Here is a 6,124-nt window from a genome sequence, read left to right on the forward strand (position 1 = left end):
GATGGGGCAGCCCCGCCCGGAGCTGGGGGCGGGCCGGGGGCATGGCCCGGCCGGGAATGGGGAGAGGGAGAGACTGGGAGAGGAGGGGACAGCGGAAAAGGGAGAGCGGGAGACGGTACGGGACAGCGAGGGAAGGAGAGGAGAATCAAGAGGGAGTCTCTGCTTTGGCTGCTGCTGCTGCTGCCGCTGCTGCCGCCGCTGCTGCTGCTGCTGCAACTGAAGCTCCGGGGCCGTTTGTCCCCGTGTCCGTTTTTCCGTTGCCCGCTCACCCCCACGCCCAGCCCCCCGCTCCCTGGGGGCAGCCCCTGAGCCTGTCCAAACACGGGAACTTTGCCCTGTTCAGCCCAGACCCAGAGTCTGCACTCCTGCACGGGGGCAGAGGTATCTCCTCGGTCGCTGCCGTGCATTGTCCCTGCTGAGGATCAAACCCTGTCGGGGCACATTTCCTGGCTGAAGGATTCCCTGGTCCTGGCCCTGCACTTATGGCTCCAGCGTTGCTTTCCAGTGAATACTGGAAGGCAAACTGTGTGGCTCATGGTACTTTAGTGTCTAGAACTCGCTAAGTCACTGATCTTAGAGGTGAGATGCATTTGGAATTAATGGGATGGAGAAGTAGTGCAAGATGGAAAAAGGCAGCAGAGAAATAAATAGAGGAAAACATCTTGGACTGTTTCTTTCAATTTTCATTTCACTTCTGGAAAGCTGTTTCAGTTTTCCAGGAATCTTCTCCACAGTCCTGTTTGCTCTTCTCAAGAACCTTTCCTGGAGAACCAGGTTGAGCTCCTGTCACAAGATGTGCCACCACCTGCAGCTTCTCTTGGCTTTCCACACCATGTGTGCAGCAGGAGTCTTGCAGCCAAGCAGGACCAAGGTTTGGAGAACTTGACAGCTTGTCCTTTCTTTTCCTGGTGAGCTGGGGAGTTGTGCCATTGGTGAGGTTTTCATTGTGACTGTTCCAGCCTTGGGAAACAGGAGGTGGAACCAGGACTTGTTAGGGAATACAAGCCTGACTGAATGCAGAGAAGGAATCTCCAGAGCCTGCAGCCAGAAATGGAGAGTTGTGTGATAATCATTCCCACATCTCTATGGACACCTGGAAAGTGATCTAGAACATGAAAATGGGACAGAGGGAGTTTGTTTCTGTGTTCAGTTTGGGTGATTCTACATCTCCAGTGCTGGTATAAATCAAGAGCACAGTCAGTTCATGATAAGCACCAGAACAGGCTGGACCTCTGAGAGTAGGTGATGGAAAGAATTTGAAAAGGAGAAATGCAGGGAATGACTTGGTGGACTTTGTCTGGAAGAAGGGTATTTTTTTTTTATTATTTCTAGTCCATTGCTTCTGCTTTTGTCCTTCTTACAAGGCCATTTGCATCCCAGATTCCTCATGAAATGAGATCCCTGAGCTTCTGGAAGTGCCTGAAAGATGCCCAGTTCTTGCAGGGACACTCAGGCTGAAACAGGAAGCAATTTTGAAGCAATTGCATTAAACAAAAACCAGTTCTTAAGCAGAGATTGATGTCACTGCCCCCGACCAACCACCATGGGCAAATCTCTGGCTCAGCCTGGAGCAGTGACCTTGAGGGGGTGTCCCCACTGCAGGGAGGAATCTCCACAGCCCCCAAGAAGGGAAATGCCAGGAGACGCTGCCATTAAAATTTGGATGGGGCTTTTCTAGTCTGAAGTGCTGCCCTGTCAGTCAGATGTGCCCAGGCTGGGCCAGCTCAGCAGCTCTGCAGGAGCTCTCAGTGGTGTCACTTGGTTGTTCCTTTCTCTGGGGATTTTTCCAGCCCTGCCACAGCTTCAGCTCCCTCTGAGGATGCGGAACTTTGGGATGGAGGAGTCAGGCTGGTTTCAGCATTATTCACCCCAACAGCAGCGTGACCCCCCTCCTTCATTTCCCACTGGGGCTTTGCAAACAGGGCCTTGCAGGAGTGGTTTGAGCCCATTGCAGGCAGAGCCTCCTGCTCCAGCAGGAACTGCCTTTCCTGTGGCAGGAGCAGGGCAGGTCCCGCTGCAGGAAAAGCCCCAGGCCAGCCCCAGCACAGGGAAGGCCTCGGGCGCAAGGGCAGAGTGCCATGCTGGGAGCTGTGCCAGGGAGAGCCTGAGGCACCAAAGGCGCCTTGGCAGCAGCAGCTGCTTGCAGGGCATGGCCAGAAGCCTCCCTTGGCAAGCCGGCCTGGTGGCCAGCACTGCAGAGCTGCTGCCTCAGGGCTCATTTCTGGCTGGGCTCTGCCCCAGCCCACAGAGTGTGACCTCAGCCCTGACTCTGCCACGGCCCTTGTGCCTGAGCCCTGCAAAGCCCAAAGGTCACCTGTGCCCCCCTGGCTGTGCCAGCCCCTGGGGCAGGGGGAGGAAAGGCAGAGAAGGGGCTGGGTTTGGCTGTGGGATGTGGGGTCCAGCAGAGACCATGAGGAGTCGAGGCAGTGGATGGAGTGCACTGAGCAGCCCCTTCTGCCCATGCAGTCCTGGAATGGTTTGGATGGGAAGAGCTCTGCAGTGCTCATCTCATCCAAACCCCGCCATGAGCAGGGACATCTTTCACCAGATCAGGTTGTTCAGAGCCCTGTCCCAGCTGGACTTGACTGTTTCCAGGGACGGGGCACTGACCACCTCCCTGGGAACCTGTCCTGGTGTATCACCACCCTCATCATCAAACATTTCCTCCTTATCTGTTCTTATCTGAACCTCCCTTCCTTTAGTTTAAAACCACCCCCCTTTGTCCCGTTGTGACAGGCCCTACTAAAACCTTTGTCCACCCTTGTATTCCCAATGAGCCGGGTTTCCATGGCAACTGCCAGGACAGGTGACCCAGGTGTCACCCCCAGTGAGGGCTGCCATGGAAACAGTGCCCAGCACTGCCCCTTTCTGTCTGGCTGACCTGGCCTTTGGCCCTGGCCCTGGCGTTTGCTGCTGGTTCCGCGGCGCCTGACCGGCCAGCGCGGCACAGGGCAGGTGGCCATGGCACAAGCCCCCAGCAAGGGATCCCCTCTGGCTCTGGGCAGTGACACCAGCCCTGAGCAAGGGGCCAGGGCAGGTTTCCATCGCGACCAACCATCACAACGGCTCCAGGAGCAGAGTGACTCTTGCCAAGGAACTTTGCCTTGCTGTCACTTAATATTAAATCTGGTTTTTGCTGATCCCTTGCTGGGGATTTTTTCAGCGCTCTCAAGCCCTCGTTGGTAACAAGGTGAAGGAGCCCTGGCCCAGGCTCTGGCCCTGGGGGACACGGGGACGCTGCCGGTGGGTCCCTGTCCCCCTGTCCCACCCCCAACAGCCCCGGCCCCCGTCCCCGTGTCAGGCTCTGGGGTCGATCTCGTGGAACATCCTCTGGGGGAGGCTGCGGTGCCGGGGGCGGGAGGACCTGGGGGGACAGGGGACCCCGCTGTGCACGAGCAGCGTTGGACTTCTCTGGGGGAACTGGGAGGGGGGGCTGGGGTGGAGTGACCTCCCCAGTGACCTCACACAGCCCCTGTGACGTCACACAGCCCCTGTGATGTCACACAGCTCCTGTGATGTCACACAGCCCCCTCTGAGATGTAACAGGCCACCTGTGATTTCATACAGGTGTTCTGTGATGTCACAGCCTGCTCTTTGAGGTCCCAGTCTGCTCTGTGATATCAGAAAATCTGCCCTGTGAGGTCACAGCCCAGCCTGTGATGTCACAGACACCCTGTGATGTCATAGCCAGCTCTATGATGTCACAGCCACCTTTGTGATGTTATGCAGTCTCGTTGTCATGTCACAGCCTGCTCTGTGATTTCACAGTCAGCTCTGTGATGTCACAACCCACTCTGTATTGTCTCAGCCTTCTCTGTGCCATCACACAGCTGCTCTGTGATGTCACAGAGCCCTTTTCTATGATGGCAGAGTCTTCTCTGTGGCTTCACAGCCTGTTCTGTGATGTCACACAGCCAGCCTGTAATGTCACAGCCAACTTTGTGACATCACAACCTCCTCTGTGATGTCACATCCTGCTATGTGATGTCACATAATAAACCAGTGATGTCACAGCCAACTGTATGATGTCACAACCTGGTCTGTGATGTCACACAATCACAGAATCACAGAATTGCTGGGTTGGAAGAGACCTTTAAGGTCATCAAGTCCAACCCATGCCCTAACACCACCTCAGCTAAACCATGGCACTGAGTGCCACATCCAGTCTTTTTTTAAACACATCCCACAATGGTAACTCCGCCACCTCCCTGGACAGACAATTCCAGTACTCTATCACCCTTTCCATAAATAACTTTTTTCCTAATATCCAACCTAAATTTCCCTTGGTGCAGCTTAAGACCCTGTCCTCTGGTCCTGTCAGTTGCTGTGAGGAGAGAGACCGACCCCCACCTGACTGCAACCACCTTTCAGGGAGTGCGGAGAGTGATAAGGTCACCTCTGAGACTTCTCCAGGATAAACAACTCCAGCTCCCTCAGTCATTCCTCACAGGACTTGTGTTCCAGACCCCTTATAACAGATAAGAGAAGTCTCTTTGTTCATCATTAAACAGGAACTCAGGCAAAGGAAGAGGTTTTTTGTGAATAACAGGAAACCCGAGGATATGCTGACTCCTTAGGTTGATGGTACAACTAGGGTTGGGAGGTGTGTAACCATCTATGGAAAGATTGTTACAGGGTCATAAACCCCCAGCGAGGAAGAGGAGGAGAGCCTTCATCCAGACGACCACCAGAGAGCAGGCGGTGACCCCCTAGCAACTGGAGGCGCACGCGCAGAGTACTCCTGGAAAAGCCACAAACGCGGAAGAAGGGGGAGAATAAAGGACCGTGGGAAAAGGGAAGCGGTGTGAGCCTTGGCGGAGCACTGACTCCCCGGCTGCACCCAGCGCTGTTTGCTTGTCATTGCTTGCTGTAATCAATAAAATTCTTTTTATCAATCCCTAAAGGATCAGACAAATTATTTACTTTAACTTAGAACACCCGTTCCCTGCTCTTGCTGCTGGCCCATCTTCAAAGCCTCTCCCTCGGGCTCTTCCTCCCGTGCAGAGCAGCTCTCCTGGACAGGGACGGCAGATGGCACAGCTGGGAAGCAAAGGGAGCACTGAGTCAGTATGGGGACGTTTTCCTTGGCAGCAGCTGCACTTCCATCAGGGAAGGGAAGATCTCAGAGCCTCCCCAGGAGGGTTAGAAAGAAAAAGCAGCCGAGCGGGCCAGGCTGTGGTGAGCGCAGCCGCGGCGGGACTGTCCCGCAGCCCCGGCAGCCCGGCACAGCCGGCACAGCTCCCGGGCCCTGCCGGCACAGCTGCCTTGCCCAAGGACAGCCCCTGTGCCGGCCAGGGCAGCTGCGCTGAGCAGCCCCAGCACGGGCAGGGCCCGCTGCTGCCCCGCCGGGCAGTGCCCACGGCCACAGCCCACGCCACCTTCAGCCCCTCACAGTCCTCTCAGCCCCTCAGTCCCTTCTGACCCATCCCGTCCCCCTAGACCCGCCACCCCTCGGCCTGTGCCACTTCCCTGTCACCTCAGTGCCACCATCGCCCTCGGCTGCCCCACAGCCCTCAGCCCCAGCAGCACCTCAGGGTCACCGTCCCTTCAGCGTCACCGCCCCCTCAGCCCCCTCAGTCTCACCGTCCTTCAGCAGCTCCTCAGGGGACACTGCCTGGGGCCACCGGCAGCTCCCACCGCTCCAGGGACACCCGGGGCTGGAACTGCTGCTCTGCCCGGCCCGGCCGCCAGCTCGGACCCAGCACAGGGACAGGGGACACAGGGGGCACGGGGGAAAAGCAAGAGGTGAGGGAGGAAGCAGAGCAGGGGAAGAGGTTCAAAAGAGGCCTACACCTATACAGATATCAATCTATGTAACTAAACCCCCATATATCAATATAAATATGCCTATCTACAAATATAACTATATATATGTAAATGTAACTATACACATGTATAAAGGCAACTATGGACATCTACAACTATAACTGCACATCGAAAAATATAAATATATACACCTAAAACTAAAAATAAATTAACTAGACAAATCTCTGTCTATGTAGATAGAAAAGAAAAACTACATAAATCTATAAATACAATACATATATCAATAAATATAGCTATATACATCTATAAATATAACTAGAGACAGAGGAATTCTACCTGCCCAATGGTCACAGGCTCT

Source organism: Anomalospiza imberbis, chromosome 34, assembly GCF_031753505.1.
Source record: "Anomalospiza imberbis isolate Cuckoo-Finch-1a 21T00152 chromosome 34, ASM3175350v1, whole genome shotgun sequence".
In the NCBI taxonomy this organism is placed as follows: Eukaryota; Metazoa; Chordata; class Aves; order Passeriformes; family Viduidae; genus Anomalospiza; species Anomalospiza imberbis.